This window comes from Chiloscyllium punctatum, chromosome 37, assembly GCF_047496795.1.
Source record: "Chiloscyllium punctatum isolate Juve2018m chromosome 37, sChiPun1.3, whole genome shotgun sequence".
In the NCBI taxonomy this organism is placed as follows: Eukaryota; Metazoa; Chordata; class Chondrichthyes; order Orectolobiformes; family Hemiscylliidae; genus Chiloscyllium; species Chiloscyllium punctatum.
Window position 1 is genome coordinate 30,879,855 of NC_092775.1, and position 27,612 is coordinate 30,907,466.

The 27,612-nt window shown below is 40.1% G+C and overlaps 2 long non-coding RNA genes across 2 annotated transcripts in view; one reads left to right on the forward strand and one right to left on the reverse strand.

Moving 5' to 3' along the window:
• The window catches only part of LOC140462966 (uncharacterized), a 103,603-nt gene that overhangs the window by 15,570 nt on the left and 60,421 nt on the right, over positions 1–27,612 (reverse strand). The gene's annotated exons all lie outside the window — the stretch shown is intronic.
• LOC140462967 (uncharacterized) overlaps positions 594–27,612 on the forward strand; it is a 55,353-nt gene continuing 28,334 nt past the window's right edge. The window contains exon 1 of the long non-coding RNA XR_011954565.1: positions 594–649. This is a non-coding gene — a long non-coding RNA (uncharacterized lncRNA). The remainder of the gene's footprint in view (positions 650–27,612) is intronic.

A 27,612-nucleotide genomic window follows, 5' to 3' on the forward strand; every position in this document is an offset into this window, starting at 1 on the left:
AAAATCTCCTGTGAAATAACTGTGAGATAACTGTGAAAATTATATTTTTGGTTTGTTTAATCAAACTGCTTTGAAATTCCTCTGGGAGAGGCAGGATCTAAACCTGTACCTCCTCCTGGTCTAGACGTAGGTACACTACCACTGCTCTTCAAGACCATTAGAATGTAAATAGCAGATGATTTTGATCTGTCAATTTCTAGATAATGAGCCCAGCACACTTCTACTGGGATCTCTGCAGTCTATTTCTTTTACAAGCTGGCTAATTTGATTTTACATTGAAGCTTATGAATTAATTAATGTTCTGACCAATTACTTTAGCTACACCAATCAACATGACCACAAAAAGAAAATTACATTTTCATTACAGGCCGCTTTAAAGAAACAAGGCACAACCTTTAAGTTCCCCATTGCATTACACGCTGTCCTGCCTTGGAATAATATTGCCTTTCCCTCTCTGTCGCAGGGTCAAAATCCTTGAAGTGCTTTCCTAACAGCACTGTGGGAGTTTCTAAACTGGGACTTCAAAAGGCAGCTCACCAGCGCCTTCTCTGGGGTAGTTATGAATTGGCTATAAATATTGGTCTAACCAGCGATACTGACAACACATGAGCAAATTACAAAAAAGGGACAGCTGGATATAACATGAGAGGTCAGTGATTCTCTGGAAAGAGAAAACCTACTGATTTATGTACAATCAATCGTTTATGAAATTGCAGAATTATCTAAACTTGCTTCATATTTTTCCTTTTTTACCTGAACCAAAAAAGCTCAGCTGGATGTAATAACTCGGGCTATGTCATTAACAAAAGACTGAATAAATGAGTAGCATCATTTACTGGTAAATTATTATTAAACATGTTTAATTTTAGTGAAATTATTTAATAAACTTTCATTTTAAATTTTTAATCATGCATTTAAGATGTCAGGTTACAGCACTGAATGTTAATATGTCTTTTCCCAGGGTTATGCAATAAACTGATATGGAACAACTAATTTAAAGACTTGACATGTACTGCCATTAAAAAATATCATTACCAGAGTTCAGTCTGTAGAGATGAGGGCACTGTAACACAATAATTTAATCTTCAAACCAGTGGAAGGCAAGTCTTATCTGTGTTGACTGATATTCTAAAATCTGAAATAAAGTAATTTCAAATAATGAAGAACTCTTACCTGATAATATAAGTAGTTACAGTTATCAGAGAAACAAGTAATAGCTATTATTGAATAATTGCTGTTTACATATATAAAGAGAAATAGTTACAACTAGGAAAGAGAGGTGTTGGACAAACAGTTTTCGAAGTTTTTTGTTTTATTAGCCATTATAGAATATATTAACAGTGGTAGTGAATATGGAGTCTAAGGGTAATAATTGAAATAAAGATTTCCATTATTGAGAACAAAAAGTAAAGAAAATTACAGTACACGAACAGACCCTTCGGCCCTCCAAGCCTGCACCGATCCAAAGAAGATTGTATTTGTAATTACTTTGGAGAAGGATGCCTGAAACCAATGGTAAAATTGTTAGGATATTATTCTGAATGCTGCACTTTGCAATCAGTGGAAAAATGAAATGGATGTGAAAACAGATTACATCTTCATCAAAAGAAAAACATAAGGTATGAACTTGGCACTATCAATTGCAACTACAAGCAGGATTATGTGTAAAATATTTTCAGAGATGTAGATCAACATTTGGACACTGAGGAAAATTTTGAAATTCTATTAACATTTATGGACAATGTTTATAAAAATTATGATCTATTAAATACATACAAAGCATGGTTAGTCTTTGATAGGTATTGAAAGCTGAATGATTATTCTATAGACAAATATATCATGGATTTTTTGAGGCTACATTCAAGAATGCAAAATTTACGTTTGAAGATTCCTAACACAGTACTTACCTTTAATTTATTCAGTGGAATTAAGGTGTCAGAATGGATATGCTGTTAGTATTAACTGGATTTTCAGAAAGAAAGGTACCTTTGTCAGAAGCCTGAAAAGATTTCTGGGAAAATAATCAATTCTGGTAACTTCCTGACTCAAATAGGGCATTCAGCAGTCACACACAAAAATGGAAGTTAATGTTAATCATATTTCAAGACCATCCACATGAGGGGAGCAAGGTCAGTGCAAAAGAAGAATTATAACGAGAAGGATTGAATAGAGACACTTTTGACACCATGACAGGTGGAAGGAATTAGGGAAGTATTATAGAGGAATGAACCCTAAGATTCCCATGGTATGTTCAACAAGCGTTTCAAATGTAACTCTAAATATCATTATGTAATGAATTATGCAAAACAGAGTAACAAATTTTACAGAACGATGCACAACACAGAAGATTCATAAGAAGTTAGAAACACTGTCAGGAAAATAAAATTCTCCTGGTTGCAGGAAATATCAGCATGGTAATGAATGTTTTAGTTGCAGATTCATTCATTTGTGCAGTGTTGGACAGTGGATACACATCCACAGTGTATAGAATACATTGGTTAAAATGTTACCTAAATTCATAAACTAATAAGGATCAAAGTCAGGCCACAGAATTTGAGAATTCCACATGTTTCAAGTTTAGGGGTAACAACACACTTGAAAAGAATGGCAACTCCATGTAAAATAATGGTGGTAAGCTGTACTATCAGCACAACTGTTGTGTTATGGGGGAAATCACCAGCCTCAGAGTCAGAGTCGGGATTCAATGACAGAGTTTATTGTTCAAGGAAATACCAGAGCTCCGAGGAGAGAAAGACACAGTGGTCAGCTGCGAGTCTTCTCTCAACCTGGAGCACATGTCAAGATACTTTTATACATTTTGTGATGTAATAGGTCAGTGATGGGGCTATTGTGTTTGTAACATAGTTTGTTTATTGTAAACATTGCAGAATCATGAATAGTTTCGGTGCAGTCACTGTCAGTTCCAGTGCAGTCTTTGTTAACTTCAGAGCAGTCGTTGTCAGTTTCAATACAGACATTGTCAGTTTCAATGTCTGCACAGAAGTCCATCACTGTAGTAATGGGTGCTAATCGCTCTTCCTGAGAAGGACGATTACTACAGCCCTGGCATGGGAGACTGATTAGCAAGGTTAGATCTCTCAGAATACAGGGAGCACTAACCATGTGGATACAGAACTTGCTCAAAGGTAGAGGACAGAGGGTAGTGGTGGAGGGATGTTTTTCAGACTGGAGGCCTGTGACCAAGTGGTGTGCCACAATGATCAGTGCTGGGTCTACTTCTTTTCATCATTTATATAAATGATTTGGATGTGAGCATAAGAGGTACAGTTAGTAAGTTTGCAGATGACACCAAAATTGGAAGTGTAGTGGACAGCAAAGAGGGTTGCCTCAGATTACAATGGGATCTTGGTCAGATGGACCAATGAGCTGAGAAGTGGCAGATGGAGTTTAATTCAGATAAATGAGAGGCACTGCATTTTGGGAAAGCAAATCTTAGCAGAACTTATACACTTAATGGTAAGGTCCTAGGGAATATTGCTGAACAAAGAGACCTTGGAACACAGGTTTGTAGCTCCTTGAAAGTGGAGTCACAGGTAGATAGGATCGTGAAGAAGGCGTTTGGTATGCTTTCCTTTATTGGGCAGAGTACTGAGTACAGGAGTTGGGAGATCATGTTGCGGCTGTACAGGACATTGGTTAGGCCACTGTTGGAATATTGCATGCAGTTCTGGTCTCTTTCCTATCGGAGGGATGTTGTGAAACTTGAAAGGGTTCAAAAAAGATTTACAATGATGCTGCCAGGGTTGGAGGATTTGAGCTATAGGGAGAGGCTGAACAGGCTGAGGCTGTTTTCCCTGGAGCGTCGGAAGCTGAGGGATGACCTTATAGTAGTTTATAAAATCATGAGGGGCATGGATAGGATAAATAGACAAAGACTTTTCCCTGGGGTGGGGGAGTCCATAACTAGAGACCATAGGTTTAGGATGAGAGGGGAAAGATATAAAAGAGACCTACTGGATAACTTTTTCACACAGAGGATGGTACATGTATGGAATGAACTGCCAGTGAAAGTGGTGGAGACTAGTACAATTGCAACATTTAAAAGGCATCTGGATGGGTATATGAATAGGAAGGATTTGGATGTATATGGGTTGGATGCTGGCAGATGGAACTAGATTGGGTTGGGACATCTGGTCAGTATGGATGGGTTGGACTGAAGGGTCTGTTTCCATGTGGTACAACTCTATGACTCTGTGGCTCTATTATCAGTCTGTATTGAGTCCATATCAGATGATTAGTATTTCTATGAAAGGTGTTGGCTGGACCCAGACACTTCGGTGGGCAGTATATGCTACTCGTGTATTCTTTCCCCCACCCACCTTAAATTAATCAACTAGATTGTGAGTGCATTGTGCTGGCATTCTGGTAGCCCCAGGCAGTGTCTGTGTTTGCTCTGCTATCTTTCTCCATATTGTGGTCAAGTGGCCATCTAGTGTGTGAAGTGACCAACTTATGGCTCAGTGACCATCTTGAGTGTCCATGTGCTGAGTGTCACCGTGCCATCTCCCACTTCAGTAACAAGAAATAAGATTGCCTATGATAAAAGCTCAAACAAAGCTGGAAATGGAACATGAAAAGGCAGTTGTTTTTGGGAAGTCAGTGGATTTACAGTTTATGCAATCTGGACAATACTGTATTTCCTTAATGAGGTCTAATTTCTCTCAAAGAAGTGTTTTCAAATTCATAGCTGAAAAGAAAAACAGGCTGATTGTCTTATACATTGATATTTTGCCCCTGCATCTTCACTAAAATTTTAAAAACTGTCTGAATGACACAAGATTAAGGACAACATGCAAACTAAACCTACAGAAGAGATTGTGATAAATGTGATATAAGCAAAGCATGTAGAAGGAAACCATCACAGTGTGTAGTGAGGCTTCCATGATTGAGAGCTTATGGCAATGGACTTTAAGCTGTGGAATAAGGAAAGAAAATCATTTTGGGCTGATTCTTACTTCTATGTCTTAGTATGAGTTGGTTTTAATTTTTTTTGTGAAGAGGCCTAATGCGTTTTCTCACTGTATCTTACCAGCTTACTAGTTCTCCCATACCATGGCATTTATCACATCGGAATCTGACCCAATCTCACCAAGTCTCATTCCAGAATAAGTTTCCATTTAGCTGACGTCCTGGAATTCACAGGTGTCCACTAAAATGTGCCTTCTTTAAAAGCCAATCAGCCTGGAGCTGCATGCAGAGTTGTTGAGATTTGTGCTAGATGTGGCAGAAGGGAGATATTATCACCCTTTTTTTTCTGAGCAGCAAACTGGAGGCCCTGCTGGAGAGAGTGTTGCAGAGGCAAGACAAAGCCAGCAGATGAAGCCATGATACATGACCACTGCCCTCATCCATGCCAGCCTGGTGTAAGATTGTTAACTGGGTGAGAGCAGTCTCTGTTGCCAATACTTCTCCAACTGCACCAAGTAACAGTTGTACCAACCCTTTCACTTACCTTAATACGAGCTTTTGTCTCATTCAGAAAAAAAAACGCAAAAGGGAAAAAAAAACTGAAAATAATGGTAAGCTGCCTGACATTCAGCTCCTCATCATTTACATGAGAATACCCTGGCTCTGACCACCCTGGAAGAGATGATTTATGAGTGTCTCCTGGATTGGTATTAGAGGCTGCCCTTGAATGACTGTACCAGGACCCTCTGACCCGAGGTTATTTCCCTTTACTTGACTGAGGCCTGCTCATGGCTATGGCAAGTTTCATGTTTTTGTGTATGTGCTAAATGGCAAGACAAGACAGAAGTACCATGAGCCTGATGTCTCTGGCTAAAGGGTTAGAGTGCAAAAGGCTAGGCAGGGCAAGACAGAGATTCTGCACGTATCCAGTTCAGGTCAAACTGGGTGAGTGATGCAGCATTGAAGTGCAGAAGCAGCCGTAAGTGGATTAGGAAAATGTCCTGAACGTTCTTACAGGCTGACAAATCAAATGCCAGTGTCCATGGATGTGATGTGTGTGTGGCTGGTGCCTATGGTGAATGCCCTGAAATGTTGGTACACAGTATCCAACATGGAGATCATTCGGAGCAAACTGTGTACTGAATTGGTCAGCACTCACTCTGATTTCCATCTCAAGTTTTCTTAATATCTAGTTTGTTTGGCTAATTTAGTAAGATGTAAACAGAATACAGTTCTCATGAGATGAGTTGGGCCAATAACAAGTATTGATCCACCTTAATTGGCAGCTTGTTGCTGCGAGCAAGAAACTTGTCACTTTATCAAAATGATAAAAGATGGGGTGAGATACCCCTGACATCGAAATTGGCCTCACCAGATTTTGCATTTGATTCCGCCACAAATCTCGCCATCTCGCTCAGACTCCTATAAGATTCTGCCCTTTATCTTGTAACTCTGAGAACTAGCAACTGGAATTAGCCAGTTTACCATAATATTTAACAACAAAAGAATTAGAGATTTTGAATGAATAATGCAGAAATGAATCAATACTAAACTGGGGCCATTGACTAACTTGCTCACTGACAATGAATTTAAAGATTTGTGAGAATATGAACATTGTAGTGATGGATACGGCAGCAGGAAGTCTCTTTATAAATAAATTTGTGAAAGAAATAATTGATGATTGCATCTGTGCCACCTCACGCTCCCATCGACTTCACAAACACCTTCCACCCTGACCTCAAGTTCACCTGGAGCATCTTGGACACCTCCCTCCCCTTCCTGGACCTCTCCATCTCCATTTCATGCAATCGACTCAACACAAACATCTACTTCAAACCCACCGACTCCCACAGCTACCTGGACTACACCTCCACCCAACACCCACCTTGTAAAACCGCCATCCCTTCCTCCCAATTCCTCCACCTGCGCTGCATTTGCTCCCAGGAGGAGCAATTCCACTCCAGAACATCCCACATGGCCTCTTGCTTCAAGGACCTCAATTTCCCCTCCCATATAGTCAACAATGCCCTCCAGCATACCTCCTCCACTTCCTGCACCTCTGCCCTTGAACTCCACTCCACCAATCGCAACAAGGATGGAATCATCCCCAGTCCTCACCCTCCATCCCACCAATCTCCAGGTACAACACATCTTCCTCTGCTATTTCTACCACCTACAGTTAGACCCCACCACCAGATATATTTTACTCCCGATCCCTATCAGCATTCTGCAGAGATCATTCCCTCTGCGACTCCCTTGTTAGGTCCACGCGTCCCCCCACCAATCCACTCTCCATTCCTGGCAAATTCCCTTGCCACTGCAAAAGGTATAAAACCTACACCTACACCTCTCCCCTCACCTTCAGCCACGGCCCCAAAAGATCCTTCCACATCTGGCAGAGAATTTCCTGCACATCCAAACATCTCATCTACTGTGTCCGTTGCTCTCAATGTGGTGTTGTCTACATTAGGGAAACAGGACACCAACTTGCAGAACATTTTAGTGAAAATCTCCAGGACACACGCACTAAACAACTCCATCACCCTGTGACCGACCAATTCAACTCTCCGTCCCAATCTGCCAAGGATATGTAAGTCCAGGGCCTCCTCACTGCCAAAACCTAGCCACCCGACGCCTGGAAGAAGAGCACCTCATCTCCCGCATTGGGACCCCCCAACCACACGGGATCAATGTCAATTTCATCAGTTTCCTCATCTCATCACCCCCCCATCTTAATCCAGATCCAACCCTCCAACCCGGCACCATCCTCTTGAACTGTCCTACCTGTCCATCTTCCTTCCCACTTATCCTCTCCACTCTGTGCTCTGACCTATCACCATCATCCCCTCACCTTTATCTACCTATCACCTTCCTAGCTAACTCCCCCCCCAGCCCCACCCCCTCCCATTTATCTCTCAGCCTCCTTGGGCACCCACCCCACCACATTCCTGATGAAGAGTTTATGCCCAAAACATTGATTCTCCTGCTCCTCGGATGCTACCTGACCTGTTGTGCTTTTCTAGCGCCACACCTTTTGACTCTGATCTCCAGCATCTGCAGTCCTCACTTTCTCCCAACCATCTAACCAACCAAGTGAACTAAAATGTGCTCTGTCATGGCCAGTCCATATGAATAACTTCTTGCAAATTGTATGGCCTATAGTCCATATCAATTCACTTTCTGGAGGAATACAAAAGTTCCTTAGTTATGACTGATCATCCCTCATCTTTATAAAAGAATTACAGTTAGCCTCATCTGAGCAATTGAATGTCCTGTATGCATAAAGAAAGGCTATAATTGAGGCTGAGATTTCAGAGAAAATTCAGCAAGCCTTATAGCATTCTGAAAGGTTATAATAAATATTAATGCCAGATACATGGCATTTAACAAAAGAGAAGAGCAGAAAGAGTGGAAAGGTTATATGTAGTGTTGGAAAACAGTAATTTTACAACATGGCAATTAGATTGCTAGGGGTGCATTCCTCAGGGTTAAGTAGCACTGATTAAATATTTATAGAAGTTGAACAATTAATAGATATTGATGAACCATGCATTTCACATACACATATTGTCGACATATGAGCAGCAGATCAAGGCAGATGATAGGACTGTTGTGGTGCAGTGGTATTGTCCCTAACTTTGAGCCAGAAGACTGGGGTTCAAGTCCCATGAGCTCCAGAAGTGTGTAATAACATGAGACAGGTCAAGAGAAGGGAAAAGAAACATCAAGTGCCCAAATATTGGAAACAAACACATATGTAACATAGATGAAGGGCTGACTATTTAACAAGTTAGCACTGATTAGGACTATAAAGACCTCTAAGCAACAACACAATGTCACCATAAAGTAACAGATTCAAAAAGTTGCCAGTAAATGGAGGGATGCCACTATAATGGTGAGAGCAGGAAAGCCACCCACCTATGCAAATTACAAATAAATATGCAAGATGAGGTGCAGAAGTTAAAATGACTGATTAGCAAAATAAGGTATAGGTGTGGAAGGCCAGAAAATGCAGTAGAGGTTCAGAAATGGGACCTGGAAGTGAACAAAACCCATAGATTTGCGAAAGGAATTCTGATCATAGTAATATCCAAAATGAGACCGCTGAGTAAAGGTCATAGCTTGACAAGAGCAAGAATGACAGGACAACAGGAAGCTCACAGGAACAGAGGGATATTGGGATGCTTGTTCACAAATCCCTGAAGGTGGCAGGACACGTTAACATGGTAATTAGGAAGGCATATGGGACACTTGCCTTTATCAGTCATGGCATAGGTTATAAGAGCAGGGAGGTCATGTTGGACTTATACAGAAATTTGATTAGATCACAGCTGGAATACTGTGTGCCATTATGGTCACCTCACTGAAGAAAGGCTCTGATTGCACTGGAGAAAGTGCAGAGAAGTTTAGTCAGGATGTTGCTTGGGATGGAACAGTTTAGCTGTGAAGAGAAGATGGATAAGCTCGATTTGTTATCTTAGGAGCATTGAAGACTGATTGGAAACCTGAGTGAGGTATATAAGATTATGAAGGGCATGGACAGGGTGGATTAAAAGCAGCTGATCCTTTAATTGAAGGGAATAACTTTGAGGTGAAGGTAAGGAAGATTACAGGTGGTTTGAAGAAAAAAAGTTGATGGTGGGAATCTGGAATACACTGCCTGACTACCTCGCAATCTTTTAAATGTACTTGGATAAGCACTTAAAATATCATAACATTCAAGCCTATGACTCAAGTGTTGGAAAGAGGGACTAATGTAGATTTAGAGAAGGTTTCATCAGCATAGACTTGATGAGCCAAATGGCATTTTCTATACTGTATGATTCTATGCCTCAACAATTCTATGAACAAGCACAATGCAATGGATTACAAATACCACAAGAAGTAAAATCTCTTGAGTTTGAGCTTTTAGTCTAGATTAGAGTGGTGCTGGAAAAGCACAGCAGTTCAGGCAGCATCCGAGGAGCAGGAAAATTGACGTTTCGGGCAAAAGCCCTTCATCAGGAATACAGCTTTTAGTGCATACTGAAAAATTAGAAGTTAAGTTGATAAAAGTTGCCAAACTGTACGAATTGGAAAGCTGGACAGAATTTGAATACACACTGAGATGTCAGATAGAGAATAGCCAGCTGTATTAGTATGTAGAGAAAAATGCTCCCTGACTTTAGATACAAGGTTAAATGTGGCTTGGGTTTTGAAGAGAGGCTTGGTGATCACTATATAAGTGTTAATTTCCTGTACAACTTTAAAGAAAAGCCTGTGGTTTGTATTAACAATTTTAATGACATATTCCTCAGAATGTAAATTGTTCCTAAATTTATGCAAAGAAAAAGTTTTAAACAGAAGGTATTTGAAACCACCTAAAGAGTTAGCGATAAGATAGGGAAACTGTTGGATGATGCATCAAGGTATAGTATTTCTCAATTAGATCAATCCTGCTGGAAGTGAATTACAGGTGGTTCTGCTGTAGTGTGTGCTTCATTAATGCAAATTTGCTATAATTGTTTCTAAAGCACAAACTTTTGAAGCATATATAGGTTATAATGTGATTCCAGACCCTTAGTTTAAATCGTGCTGCTATTTTCTCATAACACAGGATTGCACGAGAACAGAACTATCACAATATAACAGAACTGACTGTATATTCAATCAAAAGTAGTCCCAGCCATGTTTTATTGGCATCACAAGGAGAAATTAGCAGGCATCTTTATGATGCATATTGATGAATTTCTGTGGGGAGGTTCTGCAAAGTTCAAGCAACATATGATCGAGAAAATTTTTAAAAAGTTTAAAGTTGACATCATTAATACTGAATATTTGATTTGATTTGATTTTGATTTGATTGTTGCATGTACTCAAGTACAAAAGTACAGGAGTACAGTGAAAAGTGTATAATGTTGCCACACATCTGGCAGAGAATCTTAAGAACAAGGTAGAAAGAAAGAACAAAATTAAAAGTTAAACATTGCAGTAAGTATAGTATAGTGTAAAACATAGAGAATAAGATTAAAAGTTACACATTGCAGAACTTTTTAGCTTTAATTAGAAGTGCTTAATTATAGTGCTTAGCCAAAGTGGGACTGCACTTCAAGGAATCATCTCAAGACCGGAGGTCCATGCTGAGGCCATGCTAAGCTGAAAGACTGCCGCATACTGCCAAAAGACCACCATGCCAAACGGAGATATTGCTACAGTGGACCACCAAAAGATTGTCACGGCAGGCCAAGAGTCCGCCACTCTGGGCCAAAAAAACTGCTTTGACTGGCCGAAAGTCCACCGTGACTGGTTGAAAGTCCATCGTGCTGGACTGAAAGTCCATCGTGCTGGGCCGAAAGTCCACCGTGCTGGGTTGAAAGTCCACCGTGATTGGCCGAAAGTCCACTGTGCTGGGTTGAAAGTCCATCGTGCTGGGCAGAAAGTTCATCGTGCAAGGTTGAAAATGCACAGTACCAGCCAAAAGTCCACTGTGCCGGGCTGAAAGTCCATCGTGTGGGGTCAAAAGTCCACCGTGCTGGGCTGAAAGTCCATTGTGCTGGGTCGAAGGCCCATCGTGCTGGGCTGAAAGTCCACCGTGCTGGGTCAAAGGTCCACCGTGCTGGGCTGAAAGTCCACCTCATCAAGCTGGGAGGCTGGCACGCCAGACTGAGCAAGGAATGTGTGAGGCATAAAGTAAAAAAAGGTTTAAGATTCGATTACTTACAGTGTGGAAACAGGCCCTTCGGCCCAACAAGTCCACACCAACCCTCTGAAGAGCAACCCACCCAAGTCCATCCCCCTACATATATCCCTTCACATAACATTATGGGCAATTTAGCATGGCCAATTCACCTAACCTGCACAGATTTGGACTGTGGGAGGAAGCCAGAGCACCCGGAGAACATGTAAACTCCACACAGACAGTTGCCTGAGATGGGAATTGAACCCAGGTCTCTGGCGCTGTGAGGTAGCAGTGCTAACCACTGTGCCACCCAGATTGCTATTCAGGCTCCATGTGCCATTTATTTATATAGGATTACATATCAATCAGAATATGTTGTGGGTGACCTTGGATCAACGTTCTTTCTTAGGCTATATCAGTCATATAAGTAGGAACAGAACAGAATGAAGATCCTTTTACTAGTTGTGTACTGAAATCAGACCCAATGCCTGTGGTGCAATACTGGACCTGAGTATCATGATAAAATGCGCTATGGCCAAGGAGGTTTTGCAAGTAAATTACTCATGGAAGAAATTAAATCCACAGAAAGGTACACACAAATTTCCAACCTTGGATAATCATGAAGATATGAGATTAGTCACCTTAAGGATGCCAATCTTTCAATCTTTAATGATACTTTACAGTGTTACTTTATATGTCAATCTTCCAGATGGATATTCTTATATTGTAACCTTTATCTTATTCTTGGTGGAAAAAAATAATAAACATCCATTTGCCTTAGAAGCTAAGAAAATAAAAAGACTAATTTAAAACATTTCAGGTGTTTTGAAACACTGGCACTGGTGGAAGCAACTGATATGTAAGTATCCTTGTCTAATACTCTGAAAGAGATCCTATATATTGGTCAATCTGAGAAAATAAAACTACCCATTGGATACCATGTGGATAACTGGTTTCTTTGGGACAAGGTTCATTCAACAAAGTGTTGCAAAGAAAAGCTTGAGAGTTGAACTTGATAATGTGAAGGAAATATTGGAAAAGAAAGACTTCCAAAGCAAAATAGGTTGATTATAAATAATCAAATATAACGTTGAATAACAAAGTGAAATGCTTACCCAAATAAGTTATTATATCTCAGAACTGTTAGAGAACAGAAGGAGGCTATTCAGCTTATCATGGCTGCACAGCCCCTGAGAATTTTAACTCAGTGCCAATCTCCTGCCATTTGCCATTACCCTGTGTTTTTTCTTACTTCATGTTTGCTTCTTTTGCAGAACACTTCAAAACTGTGCCCTCCAGTTCTTAATCCCTTTGGAAGCAGAACAGCCCCTTACTGCTTACTCTGTCCAGACCCCTGATGATATTAAAAACTTCATTGAGAATATGACTAAACAGGTGGATGAGGGTAAAGTGGTTGATGTGGTGTATATGGATTTCAGTAAAGTATTTGATAAGGTTGCCCACAGTAGGCTATTGCAAAAAACATAGGCATGGGATTGAGGGTGATTTGGTGGTTTGGATCAGAAATTGGCTAGCTGAAAGAAGACAGGAGGGTGATAGTTGATGGGAAATGTTTCCCCTGGAGTTCAGTTACTAGCAGAGTACTGCAAGGATCTGTTTTGGGGGCACTGACCTGGATGACTGTGTAGAAGAATGAGTTAGTAAATTTGCAGATAGCACAAAGGTTGGTGGAGTTGTGAACAATGCCGAAGGATGTTGCAGATTACGGAGGGAGATAGAAAGCTGTGGATGTAGGTTTGCTCGCTGAGCTGAAAGGTTCATTTCCAGGCATTTTGTTACCTTACTAGGTAACATCTTCAATGGACCTCATGCTAAGCAATGCTGAAAATTCCTGCTTTCTATTTATATATTTGGATTTCTTTGAATTGGTGATGTCATTTCCTGTGGTGAAGTCACTTCCTGTTCCTTTTCTCAGATAAGCTGCAGAGTTGGCAAATGGAGTTTAATGTGGATAACTGTGAGGTGATTCACTTTTGAAGGAGCAACAGAAATGTAGAGTACTAGGTTAATGGTAAGATTGTTGGTAGTGTCAATGAGCAGAGAGATCTCAGTGACCATGTACACAGACCCCTGAAAGTTGCAACCCAGGTTGATAGGGTTGTTAAGAAAACATACGGTGTGTTAGCTCTTATTGGTAGAGGGATTGAGCTTCAGAGCCATGAGGTTGTGTTTCAGCTGTAAAAACGCTGGTGTGATAGCATTTGGAGTATTGCGTTCAGTACTGGTAGCCGCATTATAGGAGGAATGTGAAAGCTTTGGAAAATGTTCAGAGATTTGCTAGGATGATGCCTGGTATGGAGGGAAGGTCTTATGAGGAAAGTCTGAGGGACCTGAGGCTGTTTTCATTAGAGAGAAGGTGACTTAATTGAGGCATAAAAGATAATTAGAGGATTGGATAGGGTGGACAGTGAAAGCCATTTTCCTCAGATAGTGATGGCTATCACAGGGGGACATAGCTTTAAATTGAGGGATGATAGATATAGGACAGATGTCAGGGAAAGTTTCTTTCCTCAGAGAATAGTAGGAGCATGGAACACTCTGCCTGCAACAGTAATAGACTTGCCAACTTTAAGTGCATTTAAATGGTTATTGGATAATTTGTGGATGAAAATGGAATAGTGTAGGTTTCATGGACTTCAGGTTGGTTTCACAGGTTGGCACAACATCAAGGGCCAAAGGGCCTGTACTGTGCTGTCTTGTTCTATGTTTCAAGTCTTCCTTCTGCCTTCTCATTTCCAAGAAAAACAGTACTAACCCCACCAATCTACCTTCATTACTGAAATTTTCATCCATGAAACCATTCTCATGAATTGCATGTGTTCTCTCCAATACATTCACATCCTTTGTAAAGTGTGATACCCAGAACTGTACATGATGTTCCAGCTGAGTTCTAACCAGCATCCTATATAAATGAAGCATAACATCCCTGCTCTTGTCCTCTATGCCCCGATTCGCTAAGCCGAGAATTCTGTATACTTCATTAACATCTCTTGTTTCCTGTCTTGTCACATCTAATGACTTTTACACATATATACTCATATCTCTGCTCCTGCAAACCCTTTAGAATAGCACCCTTTGTTTCATACTGTCTCTCATAGCCTTTCTACCGAAGTATATATGCGGCACGGTGGCACAGTGGTTAGCACTGCTGCCTCACAGCGCCAGAGACCCGGGTTCAATTCCCGCCTCAGGCGATTGACTGTGTGGAGTTTGCACGTTCTCCCCGCGTCTGCGTGGGTTTCCTCCGGGTGCTCCGGTTTCCTCCCACACTCCAAAGATGTGCAGGTCAGGTGAATTGGTCATGCTAAATTGCCCGTAGTGTTAGGTAAGGGGTAGATGTAGATGTAGGGGTATGGGTGGGTTACGCTTCGGCGGGGTGGTGCGGACTTGTTGGGCCGAAGGGCCTGTTTCCACACTGTAAGTAATCTAATCAAATATCATCTCACATTGAATTTCATCTGTCACCTATGAACCCACTCTGCCAACTTTTAAATGTCCTTTTGAAGTTTTGCTTTCATAGTTTAGAGTTCTCTCAAGTTTCATTTCATCTACAAACTTTGAAAACATCCCCTTCACATCAGATCCTGGATCATTTATATATATATAATGGAAAAGAAAGAATCACAGTACAATCCCTCTACAAACCTTCCTCCAGATTGGACAAAATGCTCCTTAATCATTACTCTCTGTTTCTTAGCCCTAAGTCAATTTTGCATCCATGTTCTACAATTCCTTTTACTGCAAGACCTGTAATTTTCCAGCCACATCTGTTGTGAGGTATTGTGTCAAACATTCATTCGGAAATTCACGTGCACTATATTAATTGCCTTACTCTTATCAACATTCTCTGCTACCACTTCACAACATTAGAAAGTCAGTTGGACATATATTTCCCTTAACAAGTTCACACTGACTATCCTAAATTAACCTACATTGTTCCACGTGACTATTAATTCTAATCACAAATTTCTAGACGTTAACCCACCACTGAAGTGTACATTGTTCCAAAAGGCAATTTACAATGGCAAGAATTTAAGTGTCTTAGAATGTAACATCTTAAGGATCTCCTTAATTAGCTAAGTGCTCCCAATTAGTGGAAAGAATGACTTCTTTTTTCCAAACCTTTCTTTGCTTTCCTCTCACCCTCATAAATCTGGGAAAGGAGGTGGGGCATTAAAGCCACCATATGACACCAGGGCTTTGATCACCTGCCTCCAGTCAATCAGCATATGGAAATCCAACTCTTATTATATACCCAAAAGGGTTATGATTCCACATCTATCATTTCTTTTCAAAATCACAAGATAGAAACATCAAATCTATGTTTATTTGTGAATGGAGCAACCTTTTATAAAAGGTGAGAATTTGCCATTTCTGACAGAATAAACAGGAAATAAGCAAGCATTGTGGACTCTTGATTCCAGCACTTGTATCAACAGTGTCAGGAGAATTATTCCATGTAAACTTCAAGGCCATTTACAGGTCAGCTTCTGTTCACATTTAATTACCTCTGTCAGAGAAGGATAGCTAGGCATAGGAACCACATTGAGATGACTTTTATAGCTGTACTAGATGTAATTTTCAGTTTTTCTTCTTTCATGGGATTTTTCTTGTTTTCTAAGAATGACATGCAATATGCAACATATAACCAGTACTGAAGTACAAAATTTGCTTTGTATTTAGCACACAAAAGACATTTCTTATGACTTCAGGAGATGGAGTTTCTTGTTTTTTTTTAAATTCTCCTACCTTTAGGGATGAATAGCATTCTAAAAGATAAATCAGATTCAAACTACACAAAAGAAAATTAATCTTGCTGTCATTCTGCAGAAGGTAAACTATTGTTTAGAAGTGGAATTATTATATCAAACCAGCAAAAACTTTTCAAGTAACGACACGACAAAGAGATCTGAACTGTAGAGTGCCACAGAGATCAGTGCTGAGCCTACAACTCTTTACAATATACAGATAGTTCTTCAATAATATGATGGTTGCATACTTTTGCAACCCTACATTATAGAAAAATCATACTTTAGAAACAGCGTTTAAAGTATTGGTGATGTAATTGCGTTAGAGACAACACACGTTTTAAAAGTTCAAACTTTAGATAGTGTCCCTAATTTGTCAATCGTGTTATAACAAATTTGTGTTAATGAAATGCACATTATAGCTGAATGACCTGTATATCAATGACTTAGGTGATGGAAGTGAATGTACTATTGCCAAGTTTGCAAATGACATAAGAATCGGAGGGAAAGCAAATGGTGAGGATTACAGAGAGCCTGTAGAATGATATAGAAAGATTAAAGTGAGTGGATGAAAACTTGGCAGATGGAAAATAATATGCAGGAAGTTTAGAGGAACTGAATATTATTTAAATGCAGAAAGATACTGCTGAGGAGAGGTTGATTAGTAAGGGTACTGTAATCATTGGAGTTTAGAGAAGTGACTTTATTGAAAAATACAAGATTCATTCAGGACTTGACAGCATTGTTTCCCAGGTAAAAACAATGACTGCAGATACTGGAAACCAGATTCTGGAGTAGAGCGGTGCTGGAAAAGCACAGCAGTTCAGGCAGCATCCAAGGAGCAGTAAAATTGACATGTCGGGCAAAAGCCCTTCACCAGGAATACAGGCAGAGTGCCAATCTTCAAGCACTCTGCCTGTATTCCTAATGAAGGGCTTTTGCCCAAAACGTCGATTTTACTGCTCCTTGGATGCTGCCTGAACTGCTGTGCTTTTCCAGCACCACTCTACTCCAGCATTGTTTCCCCTTGTGGGAGCAACAGGTCCCCATTTATGATGGATGTGAAGAGGAATTTCTTCTCTCAAAAGGTATTGAACCTGTGGAATTTTTATCACAGAAGGCTGTAATGGTTGGTTGTTGAAATATCCTCAAGGTTTAGCTAGACAGTTTTTTAATTAGTAAGGAAATCAAGGATTATGGGGAGAAAACAGGAAAAACAAGAAAGCAGAATTGAGCATTATCAAATTAGACATTATATCATTGAATGGTGGAGCAGACCTGATGAGCTAAATTACCTACTTCTGCTCCTACATTTTATAATCTTATTCATAACTGGAATAAGTACCAATATGCAATATTTACTTATTCTTCCAAATCATTATACTTTCTAAAATTTGTTTTTAGGACAAACAGTAGAATACACTGTTGATTATAGAATTAGTAATATATATTTGAAATACAAAAAAAATGTGATACTACAAAAAATAAATTTCATCAGTTTATGCTTTATGTTGATATTTTGTACCTTTGACTTATGACCTCGCTACATTATTTTCATAACTTTGAAATGGCTCTTCTTAAATCCTGGTAAAGACTCGATAACCAAAATGTTTGATTACTTTTTCAGATACTTGCTGATCTGTTTAGGTCTATAATTTATTATTTCAATTCTGATTTGTGCTTTTTGATGTTCTATTCATCATTAGTCAAAACTTTGCCTTCAGAAGTTACTGAAGAATTTACCTTGTTGAAGAAACATTACTCTATGCTTCATGCACAAGTGAATTTTCAAAGTTGGATGTGTTTTTGATTCAATTTCTAAATTACATTGACATTAAATCTAAATTTGGATAGAAATTGAATTTATCTGGCTGGTTGAGGTGCATTGTTAATTGAAATAAATTTCAAAGAAGATTGGATTTACTAATGGCAACCCTGCCTACATAAGAATGTTAGCGTGATTCACAGCAGGAAGCACAACTGGGAAAAGGTGAATTATAAATTACAGTGCACATCATGGGTGTTCTCAAAATGTGTCTTCCCTCTTCTCCATCAAGTAATATTACTAAACCTCTAACATCTGTGAAAATGCTGTTTTGAAAATCAAAAAGCCACTCAAATATTTCATACTGAGGATGTTGGCGGTGCAGATAGTTTTCACTTAGCAACGTTATCTCCTTCCTTTGTTAAAAGCAGTGACTTCCTACTGCTGTATATCAGTTAGAGTCAGTTGCCCTTTATTTCATTGCCCATGTACCTGGATTGTACTTGCAGTACTTTGTATTTGATAAGGTTTCTCTCTCCTGCCTTCCACTGGGGATGATTTATCAATTAGGTGAAAATGAGGTCTGCAGATGCTGGGGATTAGAATTGAGAGTGTGGTGCTGGAAAAGCGCAGCAGGTCAGGCTGCATCAGAGGAGCAGGAAAACCGATGTTTCAGGCAAAAGCCCTTCATCAGGAATTCCTGATGAACTTTTCCAGCCCCACACACTCTTGACATGTTTAATTAATTGTCACATTAACTAAAAAATGGTACTTGTGGACAGTATACACTGTGCATCAGTGGTGGAGGGAGTGGATATTTGTAGATGTAGTACTAATCAAGTGGGTTGCTTTGTCCTGGATGGTGTTAAGCTTCCTGAGCAGTTTGGATGTCAGTTACTTGCTGTAGGATCCATTGCTGCTAACCTGTTCTTGAAGTCCCAGTATTTACATAGCTAATCCAGTGAAGCCTCTGGTCAATGGTAACCTGCAGGGCAATGCAAGTGGGGATACAGAGGTGGTGGTGCCATTGAACGTCAAGCAGCAATGGACAGATTCTCTCTTGTTCAGATAGTCATTGCCTAGTACTTGAGTGGCCAAATTATTACTTGCTAGTTATTAGGTCAAAGTTGGATATTAGGTGGGCTTTTGCCTGAAATGTCGATTTTACTGCTCCTCGGATGCTGCCTGAACTGCTATGCTCTTCCAGCACCACTAATCCAGAACAAAGTTGGATATTGTCCCAGTCTTGCTGTAGTTAGACATGGACTGCTCCAATATCTGCAAAGCTATAAAGGCTGGACATAGTACAGTCCTCAGCAAACAATCCTATTTCTGTCCTTATGATGTTGGGAAGGTCATTGATGAAGCAGCTAAAGATGATTGGGCTGAATATATTGTTCTGAGGAACTCTTGCAGAGAAAACCTGGTGCAGAGATAACTGACCTGCAACCAACAAAACCATCGTCCTTTGCGCCAGGTATGACCCTAACCAGCAGAGAGTTTTTACTATGATTTATATTGGCTCTTGTTATGCTAGGGCTCCTTTGCAAGGGCTACATACGGTCAAATGTGGCTTTGATATTAAAATGTTCATCAAACATCAAACGTGGAAGTATGGAAGTACTAATCAATGAAGAAATATGAAGAATGAAATACTTGTTTTCCATGTGAGCTCTCGACACAGTTGAGCACCTTTAGGATTCCTATCAGTTGCTCATATGTTGTGTGTAAGCCTGCTCTGCGCCACCTTCACATGGTGAGATACATCCTCTATGATCTGTGACTGTTTTTCATCTTCTTCATTCTGTCACATGCAACATTGTTGTCAACTTAACCTTTACATTGCTTTGCATGCATGTGCAAATTAGCTTTTGGTGGCCTTCATTATCCCTTGCGTTACAACTTTGGAATCTACCGCCTGATAATAGTTTCATCCTCATATCCTTTAATTTCAGACATAAGAGCCTGTGAATGCTCTTGCATGACTGTATGCCAACAACATCACTACTGCTGATGAGTCTTAGGTGTCCTTTTTCTCAGAACCAAATGAATCATGGGATGTTGTATTCGGAGTTGATGGAGCTTATTTGCTTTTGTTTTAAAGAGAGTGCTTTCTTTCAGTGAGAAGTTCTTAACTGAGAGCTTGAGTAATAGTATTCTTCGATTTCTGTTTCAATTCCCTCAAGTGGATGTGTTTGTGCAAGCAGATCTACGGAGCCTTCAATTCGTAATATGCATTCTCCACAAGGTCTCCTTCTGCAAGACAATCCAAGAGATAGATAGTGGTTGTAACCTTTTCATTTTGATTCATTCATCGCTGTAGATGACATTCTCCTTTCACATCTCCTCTATCTATCTTCCTCTTATCTGTGGCTATCAGCCCTTTCACTATCTCATTTGATATTCCTGCTCTTCCTCCTGATCCCACTTCCACTCAGATTCCCATATCCTTAACTTTACTCCATTCCTTAATTAATTCACCTGTACTTTCTCCTTCCCCAACACATCCTTTCCCATCCAAAATATGCAATGCTCACGCTTCCATGTTCCCCTTGTCCTTAACACAATGATTCTCCTCTCTGCATCCCAACTTCTCTATCCATTCCCCAGGATCCTTCTGGTGCCCCTCATAATCACACACTATTCCCTACTGTTCCTTTCTACTGAAGCTACCTTTACCTTTTGAGTTGTAACTCCTTTTTCAGTTAAGCCCAGCTTTCCTGCCCCAATCAGGTTTGCTGTGATTAGTCAGTGTGGCTGCTCCTCTTGAACAGGATTGTTGGCCCATTGAGCGTTCACCCGTTACACTGGTTAAGTATTTAAGAATTTGCCATGTGACTGTGCTTGCTCAGTCAGTCTTCACAGCTTACGTTGTAAGTCTGGTTATGAAGAAGCCAAGTCAGCAAAGTTTGGACTCACCACAGCTTGGAGGAAGAAATCCAAATCATCATGTACACACCTCATTTCTATCAACTTTGTAACAGTCACGTTTCCCATTTGCGCCTAAGAAGACTGCACCCATTAACATAATTCCTGTGGGTTGGAGTGCTAACGCATATTCAAAGATGCTAATGAATACAAAAATAAAGCATTCCCAACCATTAAGGTCAGAAAAGCTGACTCACCTGTGAGGTTCTAAGAACTTTATGCCAAAACTTTAACCCCCGCCCGCAATCTTATTTGTCTTGCCTCTCACTTAATTAAGTTTGACCATGACACCATAAGGTGTAGGAGCACAGAGAGGCCATTTGGCCCATTTCCTCTCACTGAGACCATGGCTGGACTGTCAACTCCACTTTCTTTCCTTTACTTCCACCTGTTCTTCTAAAAGCTTTGGATGGGCCTGGAAATTTCCACTCTTAATCTGGGAATTTTCACAACATGCACTGCTCGCTACTTAGTTCGACCAAACATTGTATCCAAAGTTGTGCCTGTTTTGGACATTGCTTGCTTTCCCACAAATATTCATTTAAACTTATTTATTATCTCTGAGTGTTGCAAAGTTTTTCTTTCCAAATTTGTTTTAGAGAACATTATTTGGTATATTTTGGCAACAACTTTAAGAAGTTTGGTTAATACAGTCAAAAATTGGTTCTGTCAAAAGATATATTGATCCATAGCATCAAATGGATATTGTGAGTAACATGATTTTAAATGACAGAACCTAACTTATGCAATAATAATTTACAATATTGTAGGCTTTCAATTGTAGTAAAATATCCTATGGTGCTTTACAGGATTGTTATTGAATGAAATTTGACAGACATTCAAAGAAGATTCTACTCAGTTCAATTAGCAGAAGCTTGGTCAATGAGGTCAACATTGAAAGGAAGGAGAAGTAGAGAGGTAGGGAGGTATAAAAAGACATTCCAGAGTTTTGGGTCATGGCACCTGAAGTATACCTTCAACGTGGGAGTGAGTAAAATCAGAGATGCTTAATCAGCCAAAATTGTAGGAGTAAAATATCTAAGAGTTGTAGGGTTCATGGAAATTTCAGATATACAGGCAAGTATGGTAAATGTGGAATTTGATAGTTAGGTTAGGATGAGAATTAACTGGGAGCCAATGCAGACCAGTGAGCACAGGATGATTGGTGAAATGAGGGCACAGCAGCAGAGTTTTGAATAATTTCAAATTTACAGCAGATTAAATATGGAGACTGGACAGGGAGTACATCAGGATAGCTAAATCTAGAGGCAGTAAAGCGATGAAAAAATGAGGGCCTCAGCAGCATATTGGAAAAGGCAGGGCTGGAGTTGGACAATGCTACACAAGTAACAAGACAGTCTTGATGATGGTGTGGACATATTGCTGGAAGCTTATCTCGGTGCAATATGATGCCAAGGAAGTGAACAATCTGGTTCAGCCTCAGTTGTCAGGACTAAGATGGAGTTGGTGACCAGGGAACAGATTGTGTGATGGTAAACAAGACAATGAGTTTGATTTTCCTAATATTTATTTGGAGGAAATTGCTGCAAATGCAGCTTCCTGACAGAGGGGTTGGTGCAAGGGAGGAGTTGACAAAGGTACTGATAACATAGAGAAGGGTATCATTGGCACAAATACGGAAAGGGTCAGATTGTAGATGATGATAGTTGAGATTGTGTTCTAGGGTAGATTCTTGGAGAAAGTCAGAAGTAACTGTTCAGATGGAGAAAGAAAAGCTAGTGCAAGTGATTCATTGGATCCCAGTAGGTAGATAAAAATTATGAGGTGAAAAAGTCACATTGAGTAGCAATGAGAGGGGTTGTAAGAGGATGATGCAGACAGCTATCTCAGAAGTTGCAGAAAAGATGGGAAGAATGAGAAAAGATAATTAACTTTTGACACAGTTGAAAAGAGTATTTTTGATCTTGATAATGGCTGATTCGGGATGGCAGCTAGGGGTAGGAGGAATCTAATTTGAAAACTTCAAACAGTAGAGCTTAGATCAATCCTGTGAGCTGGGAAAAGTGGAAAATTACAGAGGCAACTGATTGGATGACTTTAATCTTAGTGACCAGTGAGGCCATGAACTCCTTGCACTTGCTGTTGGAGAGACAGCAGAAAGAAGTTTAAGAAGATAGTTTGCAGTACAGAAAGGATGTTGAAATTATCTTTGCATTCCAGGATTATCGGCTACACCAATATTACATCATATCCATTCAATCTGTTTCATTGTACTTAAAGGTGGGAAGATGGGGCCTATACTGGATGCATCAGCCAGAGTGAGAAAGGATAATGGTTTTGATGCAAGTTTGAAAAGCAGAGATGAGGGTGTGGTTGACCAAATCAGTAGCTCCAGAAATTATATATTGTGATAATAGAGGGCCAAATGTCAAACTTAGCAGAGGAGATTACATGAACATGAGCTGCTCTAGTGCAATTTATACTTTAAATTGCACATTATATTTGCATTGACTATAAGGGATTGCACAAAAATAAAAATGGTGGAACAGAAATATTAGGCTCAGATTTCCAGCTTCTGTAAAATTATGCCTTTGACCAAGTTACCCTGGTTCTCATTCAATAAACTATTGTTTCAAATGCTAATACAGAAAATTAAAATCTTAGAAATCTTCCCAGAGGAAAAAAATATCATTGAAAAATATAAAGATTGGAAGTGAATGTGCCAGTTATATTGGAGCTTCATTCTGAAGTATCATTCGCAAACTTTGCTTGTTTTTCCTTCTAAGTTTCTATTTTAAAATGCTCAGTGTCTCAATATTTTTGAACAATACATTGTCACTGAGGTCTAGAAAGCGAGTTTGTGCCTGTAATGTACACCACCCTGCCCCACATGGGCAACTTCCACATTCTGGTATATCTCAGAGAAAAGGTAGAGACAGCTGGGCAGTCCTAGGCCTGCACTTCCTAGTCAAGTATGAGCAGGTTGAAGTTGTTATCTTAGGAAGAGGCTGGTAAATGAATAAAAAGAAAACTAACATTCATAAATTACCTTGTCACATACCTCAGGAGGCTCATAATACTTCACATGCAATTAATTACTTTGAAGTGCACTGCCTGTGACATAGAGAATCAGATCTTCAAGTGAAGAAATAAAAACTTTAAGCTGTTCTGTCAGAATTGTTAAGGATATAGAATATTTTAAAGATAGATTTATTCATAAATACCTTCATTATCAATCATTAACTGGTTTTAAGATCCATTCTTCTTGAAATTTAAACATTTTCACAGTAACAGAGCAAATAGTTATAGCTGCTGAAGAAGTTCTATATCAGGATGGAAATGTATTATATATTTGCATGACTCCTTTCTTTCCTGAAATTAGAGAACTACATGGTATACCTCATTCTTAAAGTGAGCAGCAGCAGTTCGCTGGTAACTAGTAGTGAAAATGATCTGCGAACAATAGTCCTAAATCCCAGGATTCTGCCAACCATCTCCAGATAAACATAACACTTCTTGCATTTTATTTCAGAAGTTTTGTTTTGACCTTTGGTGCTTACTAATAGGCTAATTCTGCACACAGCATAGCGTGTGAGAATTTCACACCATGCCCTCAATGACTCAGAACACTGCACGCTGAAGCAAGCCTGTGGTGTTCCTCACACCACAATGTAATTTGTTATTGACTTCATAGCACCTGCACGTAAACAATGTTCTGGAGGCAATTTGTTTCAGCAGCATTGCATTTTGTCAACTCCCTAGCTTAGCGTTTTCCAAAGTTTCTCAAGACAGAGGGAGAGACAGAGACCATTCAGGTTTGGGAGAGATCCATACTTGGATCATTCTTCAATGTTTCATTTCATTGTTTTAAAGGATCTATAGAAGATGGAACAAGCACAGAGACTGTTAGAAAAACACAGCAGGTCCAGCAGCTTCTGTGGAGAAAGAAACTCAACAGCTCTGTTTCCTTCTTCACAGATGCTGCCAGACCTGATGAGTTTCTTCAGAATTCTTCATGTTTATTTCAAATTTCCAGCATCCGCATTATTTTGCCTTTATTGAGGTGGATGATCAGCAATGATCTAACCGAATGGCAGAACACTCTAAATGGCCTACTCCTAGTCTTATGTTGCTGAAAAAAGCCTTTGGAGGAGATATTATGTAAGGCAGTTAGCTAGTAAGTGTGAACTAAGGAATATTTGTATGGCTTGGGTTCACTGACATATGAGTGACAGCCTCTGGGAGGAGCTAGCCAATCTATGATCTGCTTCAGTCAGCTCCAGTCTGCAGTTAGACTCTGTAGCGGATAAAGTTTAAACCTTGCTACAGTATTATTTACCTTGTTTTGTAGTTATCTAGTCTTACTCTACTGTCACTTTCTATCTTACTGCTTTACATCCTTTCTTCATGATTTGCCTCTTCACCAAGACTTCCTTGTGGTCATCTTTTGTCACTGAGTATTAGGAAGAAAAAGAAGGAAGTATATGACAGGTATAGACAAGATCAAATGAGTTCTTCGAAGAGTATAAAGGCAGTAGGAGTATACTTAAGAGGGAAATTGGGAGGGCAAAAAGGGGACATGAGATAGCTTTGGCAAAAAGAATTAAGGAGAATCCAAAGGATTTTTACAAATACATTAAGGACAAAAGAGTAACTAGGGAGAGAATAGAATACCTCAAAGATCAGCAATGCGGCCTTTGTGTGGAGCCGCAGAAAATGGGGGAGGTACTAAATGAGTATTTTGCATCAGTATTTACTGTGGAAAAGGATATGGAAAGATATAAACTGTAGAGAAATAAATGGTGACATCTTGCAAAATGTCCAGATTACAGAGGAGGAAATACTGGATGTCTTGAAATGGGTAAAAGTGGATAAATCCCCAGGACCTGATCAAGTGTACCCGAGAACTCTGTGAGAAGCTAGAGAAGTGATTGCTGGGCCTCTTGCTGAGATATTTGTATCATCGATAGTCACAGGTGAGGTGCCGGAAGACTGGAGGTTGGCAAATATGGTGCCACTGTTTAAGAAAGGTGGTAAGGACAAGCCAGAGAACTATAGGCCAGTGAGCCTGACCTCGGTGGTGGGCAAGTTGTTCGAGGGAATCCTGAGGGATAGGATGTACATGTATTTGGAAAGGCAAGGACTGATTAGAGATAGTTAACATGGCTTTGTGCATGGGAAATCATGTCTCACAAACTTGATTAAGTTTTTTGAAGAAGCAACAAAGAGAATTGATGAGGGCAGAGCAATAGATGTGATCTATATGGACTTCAGTAAGGCGTTCGACAAGGTTCCCCATGGGAGACTGGTTAGCACGGTTACATCTCATGGAATACAGGGAGAACTAACCATTTGGATACAGAACTGACTCAAAGGTAGAAGACAGAGGCTGGTGGTGGAGGGTTGTTTTTCAGATTGGAGGCCTGTGACCAATGGAGTGCCACAAGGATCGGTGCTGGGTCCACTTCTTTTTGTCATTTACATAAATGCTTTGGATGCGAGCATAAGAGGTACAGTGAGTAAGTTTGCAGATGACACCATAATTGGAGGTGCAGTGGACAGCGAAGACGGTTACCTCAGATTACAATAGGATCTTGACCAAATGGGCCAATGGGCTGAGAAGTGGCAGATGGAGTTTAATTCAGATAAATGCGAGGTGCTGCATTTTGGGAAAGCAAATCTTAGCAGGACTTATACACTTAATGGTAAGGTCCCAGGGAGTGTTGCTGAACAAAGAGAATTGGAGTGCAGGTTCATAGCTCCTTGAAAGTGGAGTCGCAGGTAGATAGGATAGTGAAGAAGGCATTTGGTATGCTTTCCTTTATTGGTCAGAGTATTAAGTACAGGAATTGGGAGGTCATGTTGCAGCTGTACAGGACATTGGTTAGGCCACTGTTGGAATATTGTGCGCAATTCTGGTCTCCTTCCTATCGGAAGGATGTTGTGAAACTTGAATGGGTTCAGAAAGGATTTACAAGGATGTTGCCAGGGTTGGAGGATTTGAGCTATAGGGAAGAGGCTGAAAAGGCTGGGGCTATTTTTCTTGGAGCGTCGGAGGCTGAGGGGTGACCTTATAGAGGTTTACAAAATTATGAGGGGCGTGGATATGGTAAGCATGCAAAGTCTTTTCACTGGGGTCGGGGAGTCCAGAACTAGAGGGCATAGGTTTAGGGTGAGAGGGGAAAGATATAAAAGAGACCTATGTGGCAACTTTTTCATGCAGAGGGTGGTACGTGTATGGAATGAGCTGCCAGATGAAGTGGTGGAGGCTGGTACAATTGCTACACTTAAGAGGCATTTGGATGGGTATATGAATAGGAAGGGTTTGGAGGGATATGGGCCAGGTGCTGGCAGGTGGGACTAGATTGGGTTGGGATATCTGGTCGGGTTGGACCGAAGGGTCTATTTCCATGCTGTACATCTCTATGACTCTAAGTCTTAGACTAATAGTGGAAGGGGGATTGCTTTCAGCTTTCTGCCCAAGATCTTCATACATCTTTAAGATGAATAGTTGTTTCAAGGCACATTGTAGAGATCACAGAAAGTTGTTGGGCTGGGAGATTAATTGTTAAGGATAAGGCTATGCAGGCTTTTGAACATGA